Here is a 19835-nt window from a genome sequence, read left to right as displayed (position 1 = left end):
GCATCAACGGCACAGACACTGGGAGGCAGTTGAAGGCAAACAACAAACTCGTTTATTTAATAATGGGGAAGGCCTTACATACCCTCCTCCCAGCACCCAAACTGTGTCCCAATCTGGTGGCATTGTATGGTCATCCCTCATTGGCTGGGCACAATCAGGAACTCTGACAGTAATCAGGAGTCTCACAGGGCCTGTTGCTAGGCCTTCAGGCGGACTTCAGGTTGGTTCATAAGGAAGAATGTTATGTGCATTCCTTGGTAACTGGTTTGAGCCAATTTCCTTGACCCTATGGGCCTGTTCTACTACAATCTGTAGTAAAATGCAATAATGAAAGTAAGTAGAAAGAACAGCTCAAGACAGAACCCAAAATCAAACAAAACATGGCTCTAGAAGAGTTATTCTAAACCAATGGGAGGGTTATTATAAGTATTAAAAATAACATATAATTTTAGGGATTCTTCATAAAATTTCTTGCCAATCCTAAAATGGGCATGATTATAAATTTCTATGTGTTTGGATTCTGTATCTATATATTCAACCATTGCATCAAAAAGCTACATTGATGTCATCTGCTTAACATGAAATCTTCATTTAGAATGGTTTAAATCATGATTTATTAAAGTAGAAATTTTACAATGTGAATGCATTTCTGTATCTTATCTCAAACGATTGTTAATAACTTAATTCTTTTTTACCTTTTTGAAAAATTGAAAATACATTCTTTTCTCATATAACACATCCCAACCACATTTTCCCCTCTTTCTAGCTTCAGTCTTTGAGCCCATGTGAGCCCTGCTTTGTTAATTCTGTGGGCCAGGTTCTCCTTGTGTCCTCCATCTCATCCTACTTGTGGTCTTTCCTCCCCTTCTCCCTCTGGGTTCCTGGGTCTCCAACAGGGGTGACCTGATGAAGACTTTCTCTCTGTGTAGTGTTTGCCTGTGGATCTCTGCATCCATTCCCATCTGTTACCAGAGGAAGCCTCTCTGATGACCACTGGACAAGGAACCAATCTGTAGCAGAATGTCATTAGGAATCATTTCATTGATTTTTTTTTTAGTCGTGTTTGGTTCTACACTAGGTCTCTGTGCTATCTAGTCTCTGGTTCCTGGCCATCCAGGTAGTGTAGGGCATGGGCTCCTTCTCGTGGTGGGGACCTCATGTTAAACCAGATAATGGTTGGCCACTCCCACAAGTTCTGTGCCACTACTGCCCCAGCGAATCTGGCAGACAGGACAGGTTGTAGGTGGAGGGGTTTGCGCCTGGATTGTTGTCCAGGTTTCTCTTTCCATAGCCTGCAGAGTACCTTCTGCTGAAGAGACTAGAATGTAAGGGTGGAGGCTCCAAGCCTGCAGCAATTCGACCTGTATGGATTTAAAGAGCTGTGTGGATGTTGTTTTTGAAAATAGGGCCCCACTGTCAGTTTTCAGAGAGCAACTCTGTCCTAGCACCAACTTGGGTTGTTTAGGAATCTCCACAGGCCCTCCTTGGCCAACAGCTCAATAAAATGTAACCCAGTCCCACCACTGGATGTCTTTCTGGCTACAAGAAATGGCCAGTTCAGACTCTGTATTCTCCATTACTAGAAATCCTCACTAGAGTCACCCACATAGAGTCCAGGAAGTTTCTACTGTGCTAGATTTCCACCAAATGCTCCCAATTCCACCAGTCTTTCTGGCACTCTTTCCCTCCATGACCCCTCCCACCTGATCCCTCTGTCTCCCATTTTCTTAATCCATCTTTCAGTTGAAGGACATCAAAAAATATAGAAAATTTCATAAATTTATATGTCATTCTTTGCATAGAGGGCATGCTAATCTCTGTATTGTTCCAATTTTAGTGTATGTGCTGCTGAAGTAAAACTTTTTATTCCTATGCAATATTATTCCTAAAAAAAGTTTCCCCATAGATATTATGTCCAGAAACTATAAAGTCTCCTAACCACTAATACATTCATTTTGGGTAAAGAACATGTTATATGATCCATCATCTATCTTACGGGGTGGCAAATGTGTTCAATTTGAAGTGTGTAAATAGAACCATGCTTCTGTTCACATAGGAATGTAATATCTCTGAATTGTAGTTTCCTCAAAAGTTACTGGGCTGTAGACTGTAAAGAGTTCTTTGGCACCTGGCTCTGTCCTTTGAGCCTCTGGTTCTGAAAAGGAAGAAGAATATGCAATAAAGAAAGCTCCTGAGCTCCCCCAATTCTATGAGCATAAAATGGTTGATTAAAATTAGTCAGCTACAACCACAAGAGCCCCAATGAGAAACAGACAATGAGTACTTAACAACAACAACAACGACACTTCTATATGAGAATGACAAGTAAACCCAGAAGGCATGTCCAATGTCACTAGGATAACACAAAGTGAAGTCACAATGAAACATCATTTCATAACCAGTAAAATTGTTCTAATTAGTAAGTCACACAATAACCCATGTTTATAGGGGTGTTAGAAAGTCTGAATTCTTACACATTGTTGTTGGGAACATAAAATGGTACTATGACAACAATTTGAAAATTTCTAATATATTTAACATATTTTACCACACCACCACAATTGTACTTCTATAAATGAAAATTTGGGTCCCCAGCAAGACTTGTGCTCAATAACTATAGCTATTATATTTGTATTAGACAACAATTTAATATAGCCAAATATCTATCCACTGGAAAGTAGAAATAAACTATAGCACATACATTTAAAAATATTACTTAGAAATATTAAGGTGTAATACCAGCACAAAAATTGAATGAGCCTTTGAATCATGGTAAGTAAAAGAAACCATGCATACAGAATCAGACACTATGTCATTCACCACATGAATTATAGTAAAGGCAAACCTTTTGTAGAAGAAAGCCAATGTTTTCCTGTGACCAGAACTTCCTGCATTGGAACCCAAGGTTAGGGGAACTCCAAAGAGATGTCTTGGAGTGATAGAAATGTTTTATATCTTGAATGTTGTGATGGCTACTTGATTGTACGTTTATAAAAATTCATGCTATTCTAATCCTTTAACTCAATGAAGTTCCTTGAAAATAAATCACAGTTCAATGGTTAAAAATACAACTTATTGGGTTGGGGATTTAGCTCAGTGGTAGAGTGCTTACTTAGCAAGCACAAGGCCCTGAGTTCGATCCTCATCTCAAAAAAAAAAAGAGAGAGAGAGAGAAAACAACCCCCCCCCAAAAATACAACTTATTGACAAATATTTAGTGCAATTGTCTAGACACTAATGTTTGTTAATTTGCATTCTAATTTCATTTATTGTAATAATAAAGTAATGAGCTATATTTTGAATACTCAGAACCTACCACCCTCAGACTCTAGATAGGTCCATGCAACTCCTCACATGAACATTATTGACCAGGTAGTTTTTCCAGTATTGAAAGTGGTGTGGTGAACCAGAAGAACATACTGTGAAGGAGGCCAGCTATAGAATTTTTATGCTATAGCTCACGTGAGAAATTAAAAGGCTCTTTTAAAGATAATAGAGGCTTGATTTGAAAGACTGTGTTGATTTTTTAAATTATTAATGACTTTCATTATTACTTACTTTGCTTGCCTGTGTAGGCATTTACCCTTGGCATATATCCTGCGAAGTCATTCTATTCTAATTCATGTGGCCCGAGTGATGCATTTTAAGACATTTATAATAGTTATATTAAAATTTAAAATGCTTTTTTGAGTCAGAGTGACACAAGAAACCAGTATTACCAGTCGTCAATGAAAATTAACAGATTGTTGTCACTTGGTCCAATATTGTTCTATTTCTGTTTCTCTCAATTTGCTAGAAAAGAAAATACAGTATATCTTTAAAGTTTCAGAACTCACTTTCTCCATACAGTACTAGAAACTGAACCCAGGCCTTGGCTCTCAGGTAAGCACTCTATCACTAAACTAAATCTTCAACTGCAGAACTGACATTTGAGAGCAAAGTTACTATAATCTACCTTATGTTGCATTTTCTTTACCAAGCCAGGTAAAGCTATCTGAACTAGGAAATCAGAGCAGAAGAAATAACTTCAAAGAGTGTGTTGGTTTGGATGTGAAATGTCCTTCATAGGCTCATGTATTTGGACACTTGGTCTCTAATTAGTGGTGCTGTTTATGAAGGTTATGAAACCTCTAGGAGGTACATCTTTGGGGGTTGGATTTGACAGTTTATTTCCTGTCCCCACTTCCTTTTTAATCTGTTTCTTGTGTGCAGATAAAATGTGATCAGCAAGCTTCTAGCTCTGGTCAAGTGCCTTATTAGCCTGACCTCATGTCTTGCATACAATAATAGACTCTTTCACTCTGGAACTATGAGATGAAAAGAAGCCCCTTTCTACCATAAGTTCCTTTTGGTCATTATATTTTATGACAGCAACAGAAGCATAATGAAAACAGAAGAATTCTGGATAAAAGGCTTCAAAGGGAAACGACTATGAATTTGAATAGAATAATCTGAAATGGATAGTTTTATCCATGGGACAGTAGGGTAGATTTGTTTTCTAAAGCTCAAAGCTTACTTCAATTTACTTGCTTCCAAATCAAAACATTCTCTTTCCAACAGAGAAAGGTGAAGGCAAACACAAAATGCTTAATCAATTTGTGGGCAATCTATCTGAATTCTAAAAGAAAAATAAATATTTATGGCATTTACAAAGCATAATATAAAATTCTGAAAAAAAAAGGAGCTCTGAATGGCATCCTTTTTACAACTACATAAAGAGCTGGCTCTTGGATGGAAATTTGGCTGAAATATTCTACCTTCCTAGATACTGTGTTTACTTGAATGATTCAAGGGAGATTACAAATGTGGAGGTGGCAACTGTCACCATGGGATGTGGAAGACACTCACTACCAGGGTTCTTCCAAGGAGGCAGTGGGCATTTCTTTATAACACTGGGAAGGCACAGCTTTAAAATTGTATAATATAATGATATCACACATGAGAATAGCTAAATAGACTGATGAGCTTATTGTTTACTAATAGTTATTATCTAAAAACTCAATCTAGAATGATTGATTTAGTAAAAATGAGGCTTCTAAAGATCAGTGAGTGATACAGTAGTCAAAACTAGACTCAACTTCTTATTAATATTTGCTAGCATTGTAATTATTCATTATAATAATCTAGGCTAATTGTTTGAGTCTATTAGAGACAATGATAAGTACATTGTACATGTCACTACAAATGGACTTGAGCTTCTTCAAAACTAATACTGCTATTTAATGAAATTGAATTCAAATTGCAACTATTTCAAAAAAGTTTGCCTTCTGTTGTCTTTGTTCAGTACATGTCTTTTGTGCGGTGGTGCATTTAGCATTTTGATGAACTATAGTTGTTCTATATCTGCTCTTCATCACTCGGGGCTCCATTTCATCTTACTGTATCATAATAGCTCCTGAATGTGTTTTGTCTCTCTAGCATGATGCTCACCATCCACTCAGCACTGTTTCTGATAATTAAATAATGTACCTGAACCAATTCAAAAGTTGGGAGGAAACAGTAATGGGAATTTACTCATAAAGAAAATTCAAGGGAGATGAGAGCCTAACCAATATGGTAATAGAGGTGAGAAAAGTTACTAAAGGAGGAAAGATAAAGAATAATTTGGAGACACAAATTCAACAGACACTAGCAACAGTGGTAAGGAAGGAGGATATCTCCATCAGACCTACCATTTAGAAAGAGCATTTGGGCAACTACGTAAAGAATAGTTTGGATTAAGGCAAACTAAGATGTAGGAAGACTTTGTAACAATGACTCACAAGAAAAAACACAGTATCTAAAATATGGTATTGACCAAGGTAATAACAACGAATTTGGAGACTTGTATAACTCAGTAGTTCATATCATTAATTTGACAGTTATTGTATCATTATAGCTGTATATAGGCAACATTTTCTGTGTTAAGAAAAGACCATTTACCCAAGTGAGAGAGAGTGAAAGCAAGAGCGCCAAAGGGGAAAACAGGTAAAGACGGAAGATCAGGAAGGAAGGAAGAAGGGAAGAAAAAAGAAAGGAAGAAGGAGGGGATGACAGGGAAGGACAAAGGAAGGAAAAAAGGAGAGAAAGACAGAGGGAGAGAAGAGGGCAAAGGAAGAGAGGACAGACGGGCTGTTTGCACTTTGCAACACGCCTTACGCCAAACTACTCTGGTCTCTGCTCCTTTTCCTCCTGTAAAAATTCCCCCAACTGTAAACTGATCAGGAATTCTCACAGGTGCAAGAAAGAAGTGAGAAAACAGTCCAAGAGTAGTACTAGATGTCACAGGGGTTTAGTGAGCACTGAGAACCCAGAGGCACCCCTTTGCTTTTCCCCATCTTCCTCAACATTATTACATGATTTCTTGTCAAAATCAGTCTTTGCTCTTTAAAAAATTTGTCTATTTTTCTATATTCTAATTACCTACTTATTTTCTTTCTTAATTATAACTTGATTATACTTAATTCACAAATAAAACATCACACAGTCATGTTAAAGAAGCCATTCAACACTTGCACAGTCCAAAATTCTGTACATCTCAGTAAACTACACAGTTTGGGTGGTTACAACATGGACATTTGCTTAGGGTTTTATATTTTTGTTATTAATTATATTTTTATTATTCTATTCACCACAACAAAAGAGCAAATCAGAAGGGAGTTAAAGGTAGAAAGAAAATAAACTTTGTATTGTCTTCCATGACTCATGTGACTTTTCTTCTACATTCCAGCTTTCCCTATCAACTAATATTACCCTTTCCTGATCTCTTTACTAAATGCTATATTATATCCATGCTTAGAGTTCTCCACACACATACATACATACATACATCATAGCTTAATATGGGGAATAATAAGAGGAAAATACCAATTTTTTTCTGCATTTGGGTGGCCTCACTAATATTACCCTTTTCGGGGTTCATCAGTTTCCCTTCAAATTTCATAATTTCATTTTCTTTACAGCTGAGTAATAGTCCAATTATTAATTGTGCAATACATTCAGTATTCATTCATTTGTTGATAGATATCTACTTTGGTTCTATTTTCTTTCTATTGTAAATAGAGAAGCAATAAATAAAGATGTACAAATACATCTATGATGTTGTGTGGAGTTCTCTGGGTACATGCTCAGGAATGAAATAGCTGAGTCACATGAAAGTTCTATTTTTAAATTTTTGAGGAATCTCCAAACTAATTTCCATAAAGGCTGCAGTAATTTGAGCTCTTGCCAGCAGTGAATAAGGGTGTCTCTTTCTTCATATCTTCTTCAACATTTGCTGTCAGGTTTCTTCATGATAGTGATTCTGATTGGAGAGAGGTAGTATCTCAAAGTAGTTTTAGTTTGCATTTTCCTGATGACTAGTCCTGTGGGATGTTCTGTGTGGCAAATGTGTTGCTCTGATTGGTTGGTAAATAAAACACTGATTGGCCAGTAGTCAGGCAGGAGGAATTATGGGCTAGACAAGGAGGAGAATAAAGCTGGGAAGTGGAAGGCTGAGTCAGAGACACTGCCAGCCGCCATGATGAAAAACAACATGTGAAGATGCCGGTAAGCCACAAGCCACGTGGTAAGGTACAGATTTATAGAAATTGATTAATTTAAGCTGTAAAAACAGTTAGCAAGAAGCCTGCCACGGCCATACAGTTTGTAAGCAATGTAAGTCTCTGTGTTTACTTGGTCGGGTCTGAGTGGCTATGGGACTGGCAGGTGAGAGAGATTTGTCCTGACTATGGGCCAGGCAGTAAAACTCTAGCTACAGACTAGGGATGTTAACACTTTCAAAAAGTTATTAGCCATTTATGTTTCCTCTTTTGGGAGGTCATGTGGTTAGGTTTACAACCAATGAGAAGGTAGAACAGAAAGTCTATATAAAGACAAACACACAGGAAGCAGGTCTCTTGGCTGAAGAGGATAGCTGCAGGAGTGAAGGGTAAGGCTCTTAGTTCTGACCTCTTGGGCTTTCATCTTTGTATTGGCTCTGTGTTTCTTATTTAATAAGATGGTTACTTCTACAGGAAAATGTCTGTTCATTTCATTATCCCATTTTTTGATGTATAGCTTTATTTCCTTGGCATTTAATTTTTCCAATTCTTTGTAAGTTCTAGATATTAACTCCTTGTCATAAGGATAGCTAGTAAAGATTTTCTAGCATTGCATAGATCATATTGTTCTTTGCTGTGCAGAGATTTTTAAATTCCACATGGTTCCATCTGTCAATACTTAGGGCTAGTTCCTGTGCTATTAGACTTCAGTTCAGAAGGTTTTGAGTTGTATTCACTCTGGTTTCTTCTAGCAATTTCACTTTTTGGGGGGGTTTATATTAAGGTCTTTGATCCACTTGAATTTGATTTTTGTACAGTGTGAAAAATATGGTTCTAATTTCATTCTTCTGCAGGTAGATACCCAATTTTGCTAGCACCATCTGTCAAATAAGTTGGACTGAAAAGGGGACCTCAATGGAGAAAATGCTCTCATTAGGATCTCCTCTAGGTAAGCTTTTGGCATTACTTTCCAGATGAATGACTGATGTGGGAGGACCTAGCTCATTGTGGTCAGTGCTACCTCTGGGCAGGTGGTCCTAGGCTGTATAAGAAAGGAAGCTGTTCAAGTAGTGGAAAACAAGCCAGTAACCACCATCCTTCCATGGTCTCTGCTTCAGTCCCTCCCTCGAAGTTCCTGCCCTGATATCCCTTCATGAATGACTTTAAACTTTAAGGGGAAACAAATCTTCCCCCCATACAAGTGGCCTGTGTGTGGGCCTGGCTTATCATAGCAACAGAAGACAAACTAGGAAGGCTCTCTCTTTTCCTTTGCATGTTTTTTTCTTTGTCAGAATTATGTGTCCATAGTTTTGCTGGTTTGTTTCTGAGTCTTCTATTCTGTTCCACTGTGTCTAGTTTTTGTGCTTATATCAGTACCAGAATGCCTTTATCATTAAAGCTCTGTAGAATGATTTGAGATCGTGTATTGCTTTACCTCCATCTGTGTTCTCTCTCTTTAAGATGGTCTTTGTGATATCATGTGAATTCTTGAATTGTTTCTTCTATATCTGGAAATACGACATGGGAATTTTTATGGGGACTACTTTACATCTGTGTATTAGTTTTCATTGTACAGCCATAATTTGTGATATTGGTTCGGTCAATCCTGGAGCATGAAAGTTCCTTCCATGGTCTAGTGTCTTCTTTGATTTACTTCTTAAGTGTCTTGAAAGATTTATAAACATGTGAATGTTGAATATAGTATTAAATATCTTAAGTACCAGCATGTGAAAATATTATAATTTACTGATAAATATGTGAGAAGGGGAAACTAATGAAGCTTTTGATAGTTTCCTGTACTATTTATCATAACTGTAACAATATAGAACTGTCATGTGTATTTGTGTACACACACACACACACACACACACACACACACACTTTTCTAGAAATGTCTTTAAGTCATATACCCTTCTAGGTCTATTCATCAGGCCCTTTTCAGTGTCCATCTTTCTAAAAGGGTTCCATAGCCCTGGATGATAAGGAGATGTGGTCAGCGAGGTCTTAGGACATATCTCTCATCTACTGAGTCTGATCTACAGGGAAGAAAATCTGACTCCATCTTTTCTCCAGATCCCACACAGGGAAAGAGCATGTGATTGTATATATTGCAACAAATAATTGCAAAATTAATAACCTAATACAGATTCCTTCTCAGCCTTCAAGGCTACAAATTCAGCACATGCTGTATAGAGCCAGAGTTAGGCATCTTCAAGACTGTGTCTTAATATGTTTCCCAATAACTCAAATCCATATAAGTAAATCCATAGGTGAAAAACACAGAAAGATCAAGTATCCTGTAGCTTCTTTTTATTATTTAACTGTTGTGGTAAGTTACATTAATGAACACAAGGTAATGGAATGGGAAAACAGTATCACTTAAAATTAAGTGAAATTGCATTACATATTTAGGACCATAGAGTGCTTAAATTCTTCAAAATATGTAGATTCTGTAAACATAAAAAATAAATATACCATAGAGTTAATAATTCATATTTTATTAAATCAGATTATAGATGCTTTTAATTTTTTGTACCATCTTGTATATTCTTGTAAATGCTATAATAAATGCATATTACATATAATTTAAATACATATATTGAAGAATTTTAGGCCAGAGAGAAATCTAATTTCAGGCCATGCCTCTCAAATTATATGAATTTTGAATTGCTTTTCTTTCACTCGAAATGCCTCCTTTTCCACTTAAAATATGCAAATTGATGGCGGCTGTCCAGAGATCCAAAGCAGCATAAAAATTCAGGACATTATCAGAACTTTTTAAATGAAGATCTAATAGTTAATTAAGTGCATAATACATATGTATGAGTATATTGTATTTTTAATAGAATACACAGCTGCTTGCTAAGGGGTTGAAGTCTCACTAGAAAAAATATTTAATTCTATGCTAATGATCTAAAGAGAAAAGGAAGTGGCAGGCGATAACATTTTGCTTTAATATTAAATATTCTCAGTGCCACAGGACTCCTCACTAATTCAGTATTAATTAAAAGTATTTTCTCTCGCAATAGCATACTTCATTGTGGTAGTGTTACCATGTCTTTAATTACTTTTAGTGAAGAATTCTACATTGCTGACTTGAAAAAAAAAAGCAAAATAAAATAAAACAAAGAAAAAGAAACCACCAACAACAAAAACAAAATTCTTGTCTTCTATGTTATCAAAATTGTGTGATGGACCGAAAGCGGTTAGCAGTATTTCATACTAAGCGGAGACATTGTGGGAGTGACCACGTTCTTTTCAATCTCCCAAGAAATGCCGGCTGACCTGTCCATCTTCTGCCTGCCTACACATGTTGTCTTCTCCATTTGGATACAGAAACCTGGAACAGAATTCCGTAGATTAGATCTGCTGCCCTCAGCCCACATCCTTCCACGTTACTCCCGGAAGTCTAACCCAGTGCTCTGCGGTCAGCCTGGCTCTTTCCTCCTTGCAGAGAACATCCAATGGGAGCACCATTGGCTTCGGGCACCTTGAGACCTTGAGTGCAGAGCCACATGGGTCTGCTCGTGAATGACTCCATCACATGGTTTGTGTACCAGCACTTTCCTCCAGCTTTTGTCTTCCACTTTCATTTCCAAAGGAAAAGCAAGGAACTGCCTTGTCTCTGCCTCACTGTGCTATCAGACTCCATCTCTGCATCTCTGTGAAAGCTTGATTCTTTCGTCTTCCTGGGGCCTAAGTAGAGGTCTCTATCCCTGGGTCCTCCCTCCTCCACTAACTAAAGCATACCCGCAATGAATATTAATTTGTAGTGTAAATTAGCATCCCTAATATCTGGGTTCTGACTGATTTTTGGCTCCTTCTTTAGAGTTTTCGATCCCTGACAAAAGCACTCTGTGTTTATATTCCACAGTTTACCTTATAAAACCAATATTAACGGCATCTAAGTCATGGGTGTAGTTAGAATCCAACAAATTTATACATATAGGTGTCTACATATCCATTTGTATATAATGCCTCAAACAGTGCCTTGTACACAGTAAGGAAAGCACTATATAAATGAAATATTGTTGTCACTATAAAGGAATATTACATTTCTATACACACATAAATTGAATTTCAAAAATCCCAGTGCTAGGCTGAGGCAGAAAACTGCAGTGAGATCAAGAATTTTTGTTATAGCTTAAGATTCTGGCTAAAAACAAAATCCAAAAATCCTAGTTAAATTCACACAGACACTGGAAAGGCTTAGTCAATGAAAAAGGACACCTTAAGAAGAAGGAGTCAGCCTGAGCTTGCAGTACCTGGGCACAGCTGACCTTAGTGTCAAGAAACTAATTAATAAGCAACAGCAAGAATAGAGGGGGAAATGTCCTAGGATGTTCTTGGTAAGAGGTATTTAGACCCAAGACATAGGTTGGCACCATACTTTAAAATCTGTGGGATCAAAACAGTATTTGAGAGAAGAGTTAAGGGTTCCTTAGAGCTTTCCCACACTTTTGACATCTCCAGGGGATCTGAGAGATAAACAAAATACTTGGACTGACTCGGAACAAACACCAGTAACGACTGACTTACTGAGCAGAAAGCTGTTTCCTTCAGCCCTCCAACTGGGATCATAGGCGACAGACTGGCTGGAAAAAGGCTTGTGTGGAAAGCAACAGCTATTTCAGACAGGGTTTCAGATGAAGACTTAATGACTCCTTAGGCTTCACCCATGCTCTGACTCAGTTCTGAACAGTGTGCTAGCAGGTGGTGAGACAGTGCCTGGAAATGGCTGGGCTCCTGGCTTTATTCCAGTTGCAGTACTATAATTTTGTGCCTACAGCAAACCTTTCTCCAAATTACACCCACACTATAATCAGCTGCAGAGGCCTTTTGTGACTATTTATAAAGGGCATGGTTTAATTCACCCTTATAATTTAGCTGGTAGCATTTTCTGGAAAAGTTTGAACAGCTATGCAATACAAAACTGCTTTTATTAAGTGCACAGTCTCCTTTATAGATGTAGAGTATGCCACAAAGCCATGAAATGCTAATTAATACAGCTGCCACCAAATTCCTATGTAAAATTCTAACGTCCCTCATTTTTCAGCAATTGCAAACAATCTACAAGTGCCTCAAAATTGTCTTGGCCTATGCTTGACCTAAACCAAAAATTATAATGAGATCTACAGAGATTACCCATGCAGCTGGCAAGTCTTTCACAGGAGATATATGGGGTTCATGTACATTTCCCAGCACTAGACTCCTTGGATAGTGGAGATCTGGAAGCCTTGATAAACTGTACATTCTGAGTCAGGACATGTGTGATGGAGCTACAGAGTCTATGTTTCTACAAGCTGCAGCATATGCCAGGCCAGACTACTCTGAGTAGTAATGGAGCTGGTGTCAGGTGGCAGCATCTGGGGAGAATTGTGGGTCTATTTGACACAGTGTGAACAACTGCCTTGACAAATCTTTTTGGTGGTGATGAAATTCTAATTGAAGCTGAAATTGGGAAAGCTGACCTTCACACTGTCAGACTTTGTCATCATTTCATTTTCATCATCATAATCAAAAATAAAAAACAAATATCCAGAAATAGATTCATAAAAATAAATTCACAAATAAGCAGAGCCTCCATAGCTGTACAGATGACACAAATATACATATCTCTGTAGCCCATTACTATATTAGGAACCAAAACTATTCCTCAATTAAATTTAAACTTTGTATTGCATTTTACTTATTTATGGTTTTGCGAGTGTGAGTGTGTGGGGTAGGGCATGAACAGGTCATGGTGCCCTGGTGTAGGTAAAGGAAAATTTGAAGAAGTTTCCTCTCTCCTACCATGTGGGTTCTGGTGGTGGAGTCAGATCACCAGGCTTGTCAGCAAGTACTCTTAACTTGTGAGCCATCTTGCCAGAGGTTGACTCAGGTTTAAGACAAGAAAAAACAGATGTTAATCATTGAAAGGATAAGTCCTTTTTCCCCCAACCCCATCCCTCGTCAACAAAATGAGAAAATTCAATTAAATTATTTATATTTCTTTCTAGGTCTACACTATTAATATATAACATACCTAATTCTTTTAAATTAATGTGTGACATTTGTCATCAACCTGAATCATGTGTTAACTACATACAACATTATTTCTTTGGTCATCCAAACACAATGAAATGAATGACAGAATTATTTGCTCATCATTCATTGGTATATTGTCCCCAGTACAATAACAACAGAATTAACTAAATAATCTCAAATGTTTAGTTGAGAAATATTACTTGGTACTGAAAATGGCTTGTCTACTAATAACTATAGGTTTATTTTTGTATTATTTCATACTTGATGCAGAAATTCAATTTCCAAACTTTATCACATGTCAACATAATCATATAGCTGAGGAGAACACTGATATGGTTTTCAGCTCTACTGTCTAGAAAGTTCTACTCTTTGAGGAGAAGCAGGAATTCAGCATTTATAGTTGCTCACCAAAAATGACAACAGCCTTCAAAAATTGTAGCACTGTTTCTGTTCTTCTGGCTGAAAATCAAAGCATTTTAAGTGTTTTTCTTAACTAGCAAAGAGCCCTTCCAGCTTGAAGAGAAGATGGTTTAGAAACAGAAAACACACCTGTAATAATTCTATGTAGTCTACTTTTAATCAAATAACTCTTATCTACTTATGTATATCTAAAAATTCTGTCTTCACCTTTCTGCCTAGCTACCTGTTTGTCTCCATGACAGGAAAACACCAGAACATAAAGACAAATCTTACTTGATTATTAATAGCTTTTTTGTATTTATACTACATAACCACATACTAGGGATATTAAATGTAACAAATAAGGTTTATTGTATTTACTTACATGAGTTTTACCTACATTTTTTTTTTACCGTTTTTCCTAGCAATAGTTCACCTTGGTAGAAAATTGTAATATAATAATAATATAATAGAGAATGATTGTCAAATGAGTTGTACAGTATTTTATTATCTAAAATATTATTTTTCAGAAGAAAAAAGTAAGTAATTTAGTACTTCTCTCATGATTCTGCAGTCAATGAATAGCAAATCTGACTTCAAAGCCAATAATTTTCAGTTTTCACATTTCCTCAAAATTTCTGACCCAAATAGCCTAATGGCTTTTTAGAAGATAGAATAAAACATGAAAATCCCTCATAGTAGATACTGAGACACAAGATGCTTTAACTGTCTTCTGTGAGAAAAACACATAAGTGCAGCAAACTTCTCTTTCCAATTTATTTAGTATTTGTTTATTTTCATTTTTAAAAAGAAATTATTTATTTTACAAAGGCAAGAGAAAGGAAGAAGATGAAACAGTACATATTGTTCATGTGATTTCCATGATAATCTTCCTAGGGGATTACATTCGGATGCAATCAGAAATAAAGAGAGTGATGCAGGGGGCAACCATCTCTACCCCCTGCACACCACCTGTTGTGTTTGTGAACCCAGAAATGAGCCAGGGCTTCAGAATGACTGTCTAATGATTTGTGTGCTCATGGAGTACAAATGTCTCATGGAGATGGACCCCACCTTCCTTAGCAGAGAATGCCTGAGTCACTGAGCATGATGTATTATTATCTGTTTATTTCATCAATGCAAGTCATGAGTGTTCACCTCATCTTCCCTTTTATGTCAGTAGGATGGCTTCATTCCACACTCATTCCCTCTTGTTTTGTTCAGAGGCTCCAAGTCGTACCCCTTTTCCTTTCTTTACATAAATATGCTCTGTGGTATTTACTGACATCAGAAAGATAACAGCGTGTAGTCTCCTCTATTCAACCTTCTATTGCACTGTTGTAACATTTTGCTGTCTATTATTCCTTTCACTGTAGGAAGACAATCTTAAAGAAGTACATTTTTGAAAGATTTATTTTCTCTTTATTTATGAGTATGGATGGGTTGTCAGCATACATGTGTCATGCATGTGAGTGCCATGGATCCCTTGGAGCTGGAGTTACAAGTGATGGTGAGCCACTTGATGTGGGTGCTGGGACTGGAACTGGTTCTTTGCAAGAGCAACAAGTGCTATTAACTATTGTAGGTGTGTTAGTTTTGTTTATGTTACATTTGTTTAGCTCTGTAAAACTGTGTTACTTTGCCTGTCTAAAACACATGACAGTCTAATAAAGAGCAGAATGGCCAATAGCAGGGCATGAAAAAAGATAGGAGGAACTGGTAGTCAGAGAGAATAAATAGAAGGAGAAATCTGGGTGGAAAAGAAGAAAGATCGAGAGAACAAGGGCCAACCACCTATCCACACAGCCAGCCATGAAGTAAAAATGAAAGTAAGATTACAGAAGTAAGAAAAGATGAAAGCCCAAAGGCAAAAGGTAGATGAGTTAATTTAAGTTAAGAAAAGTTGGCTAGCAACAAGCCAAGCTAAGGCCATGCATTTATAATTAAGTATAAGCCTTCATATGTGATTTATTTGGAAGTTAGATAGTGGGGCCCCCAAAGGAGCAAAAGCAAACAACAACATTTTGATGTACCAGTGTGAGCCTGTATTTCCATGTAGGGCCTGAGAAAGCTGGAAAAAAAAAGAAAGAAAGAGAGAGAGACAGAGAGAGAGAGAGAGAGAGAGAGAGAGAGAGAGAGAGAGAGAGAGAGAGAGAGAGAGAGAGAAAGGAAGGAAGGAAGGAAGAGAAAGAAAGAAAGAAAGAAAGAAAGAAAGAAAGAAAGAATAGAGAAAGATAAAAGCCTCAAGGCTGAATAGAGAAAGATAAAAGCCTCAAGGCCAAAAATAGTTGGGATAATTTAAGTTACAAAAAGCTGGCTAGAAACAAGCCAAGCTAAGGCCCAGCATTTATAATTAAGAATTAGCTTCCATGTGTGATTTATTTGGGAGCTGGATGTGGGCCCCCCAAAGCCAAGAGTAAACGAATAAAAAACAAGCAACAACAATTTACTGCTTAGAAATCTCTTTAACCCCTGTCCCAATCTTTCTCATATTAAAGCACATGCTGCAAATTGAAACATATAGAGCAGTTCCATCAGCTCAATAACAATGCCTCCACTAGCCGTTTTCTTTAAGTCTATCATTCAACCCTTAATCCCCTTGGTTTCTTATTGTCAAAATTCCATTTATCTATTCCAAACTAACTGTTTTAAATATTAAAACTTTAAGTAAAAAAATCTACTGATTAGCTTATATGATGCATCCTATATGTATATATATATAGTCATATAAGGTGAAATTGTCAAAATCCAAAAGAATAATAATACTTACTGCATATAAAATACTTTGACATAAAAAATTATCATCTTCATTTCCCAAAATTTTACTCATTTAAAATTTTTTTGAAGGCAATGATCATTGGGTAGGGGGAATATACAACCACTTGTTAGTTCATGTCTGCACACTGCACACTGAGCTTCTCCTTGGTGGATTTCAGAAGATGTATCTTTTTGTGTTCTCCACATTCAAAAAGTTCTATCTGATGTACTTTCAAATTTATTTTATGTTCAATTGTCAAATGATGGAATTATATGGATTACAGTGTAAATGTAGTTTTTAAATACTTGCATACATTGCATAACAATCAAATTAGGGGGATTAGAATGTCATTGCCCCACAAACATTTTGGGAGTAACCAATCATTCTATTATTGGATTTAAGCCCATTCCATGAGATAGAACCCATGCCTGACACTAATGGGGTGGCCAAGAACCTGAGAAAAGATGGGCAATCGGCCTAGGAGAAAACCAGATACTATTCTTCTGCTAAAGGGACATAAAAATAAAATAACTCTTAACAACATTCTGATACACTCATAGATAGTGCCCCACTCAGTCATCTTCAGAGAGGCTTCCTCTAGTGTGCATAGAGTGAGGGACTTTGGAACACTCAGTCATAAGTGGGGCATCTTCATCAAACATCTCCCCTCATGAATCAGGTGTCTTTGCAGAAGAAAAAATGCAAAGATTTTAAGAACAAGTGGGGATAGAAGAGACCAAGGAATCAAGGCCCTTTAAACACAGCTTGACTGACAAACATATGAACTCACAGAAACTGTGTCAGCATGCATAGGGTCAGCATAGGTCCAAGTCAGACAGAGTCCCAGTGCTGAGAGGGGGAAGTGGGCACAAGCCCCCATCCCTAACTAAGAAGCCATATCTAATTGAAAACCACTTTTAAAGAAAAAAATTAGTTTTCTCCAATGGAGTTTCATTGGGCATATATACCATACTTTAGGGAGGTCCTATTCCCAGACTCCAACACAAAATAAACTCAATGGTGTTTTTACACATTTTTTCTCATGTTGGACATTTTTCATTCTACTAGTCTTTTGCACATATATTATGGCTTTCTATTTTGTTTTCTTATGAGTTTTGTTTATGTGTGTGTGTAGCTGTGTGTGTGTGTTTCTTGTGCTTTTTTGTTAGTTCTGATTTGTCTGTTTGTTTGCCTTTCTGGATGGGTGGGAAGGTGAGATTGATCTGGGAGGAGATGGGGAATGGAAAAACATTATCAGAATATACTGTATGAAATTATTTTCAATAAAAAGAGTACCATCACCTCAAATACTTATTATTTTATTTGTATCAAAAACATTTTAAGTTTTCTTTTTTTTTTTATGGTTCCAAACATTTTATTAAATCACCATGTAAGTAGGTCACCGATGGATCAGGGCTGTAGGACAAGAACTCTGAGCCATTTGTCCTGACAGCCCTGAGCAGGGGCAGAAGTGGTTTTTTGTTTGTTTGTTTGTTTGTAGGGTTTTCTGTTGTTATTGTTGTTTGTTTGTTTTTGCCGAATGTCATTTATTGAAGGAGGGAGGAGGTCTTAAATACAGGCTTACAGCACAATGGGAGAACCCTGGAGCGCAGAAGTTCGCTACCGATGTTATACAACCTTGCATCTAAGCTGTTATCGCCCATTATGCAGGATACACAGACAAGGAACTTCCCTTAAGCAAAACCCGGGAGGGAATTAGCATAGGGAGGATATCAAGGTCAAGGTCAGCAAGCAAGGCAACAATTACCCAAAATGGGGGCCAGGGCCCTACAGGTTCCCCTTTTACTAATAAATGAGCTTCTGACTTAGGTTGTGTGGGATGTCAGCAGGTCACCTTACCCATCATGGAGACGCCTGCCCAGGCCACAAGTTTTCTTTTTTAGCTGCTTATATCTTTTTATTTTACTTTCCCATCTAATAATTCCTTTTTGTGGTTTTGATGGAGAAATTTTCTGGCAAATTTTGCATCTCTACATCTCTGTCTTATTCTCTCTCTCTCTCTCTCTCTCTCTCTCTCTCACTCACTCACTCACTCACACACACACATACACACACACACACACACATACACACACACAAAAAAACCACAAATTTTTTCTAAACAATTGATATGCAATCCTGATGAACTGAAATTAAATAATAAGACATTATAAAACAGTGACAATCTAGAAACTACTCTTTGTAGGTTGTAACCTTTATTTTTATATATATAATTGTAACTTCATGTATTTATCTAGCCTTGTTGAATGGAATGTCCATTGCAATGCATGGTACAGCCAAAGCAAGCCACTGAACTCTGAGGTAGCCACACAATCGTGGTGTATGCTGAGTCAGGAAAATGAAACACATTATGCTATTTCCTTCACTCATAACACTCATGAAGACTACCAATGGGCTGAATTGCAGTGAAAACCATGACTCCTTCCATCTTTCTGATTCATTTCTCACTCTCATGCTATATTTGGAAAGTTTTCCTTTAAGATTTTCAGAGCCTTGTCAACCATTCTTCTCTAAGACTTGTCATTTTTGCAGAGCAGTTCTTGGAGGGATTGTGAAACGTTGTGTTTTCTCACCACCATGTTCCTCACAGAGAGCTGTAACTGACATTCTGAAAGCAAAATTAAACACATATATTAGTTGTATTTTGGAATTTGACAAATCACTTCTTTCCCTGACTCATAATTAATTCAGTTTGACTTTAAACGTGGAGCCTTTTGTGCACCTGCAGTAACTGTTTCTTGTAAGTGAAAACTTCACCCACTTCAAGATGGTTTATAAGGGTCAGCTGTAACAATGTTAACTCACAATTTGACATTTGAATTAACAGTTTAATAGCCAAGAGTGAAATTCAACTGCATCTTCCAGCATTCTTTGACTAAAGCTGCTTGAGATGTAATAATCTCTTAAATTTTCTTTTTTTTTTTTTTTTTTTTTTTGGTTTTTCGAGACAGGGTTTCTCTGTGTAGCTTTGCACCTTTCCTGGAACTCACTTGGTAGCCCAGGCTGGCCTCGAACTTACAGAAATCTGCCTGGCTCTGCCTCCCGAGTGCTGGGATTAAAGGCGTGCGCCACCACCGCCCGGCAATAACTCTTAAATTTTCATCTCTGGA

The 19835-nt window shown here is 37.2% G+C and overlaps 1 non-coding gene across 1 annotated transcript; it reads right to left on the bottom strand.

Annotated features, from left to right (window-relative positions):
- Positions 1-1756: 1756 nt before the first annotated feature.
- LOC131907520 (U6 spliceosomal RNA) lies at positions 1757-1860 on the bottom strand. The gene has a single exon (XR_009378428.1). It is a non-coding gene; the product is annotated as a U6 spliceosomal RNA (small nuclear RNA).
- Positions 1861-19835: the final 17975 nt, after the last annotated feature.

This window comes from Peromyscus eremicus, chromosome 3, assembly GCF_949786415.1.
Source record: "Peromyscus eremicus chromosome 3, PerEre_H2_v1, whole genome shotgun sequence".
Classification (NCBI taxonomy): Eukaryota; Metazoa; Chordata; class Mammalia; order Rodentia; family Cricetidae; genus Peromyscus; species Peromyscus eremicus.
This window is presented reverse-complemented; position numbering and strand designations above follow the sequence as displayed.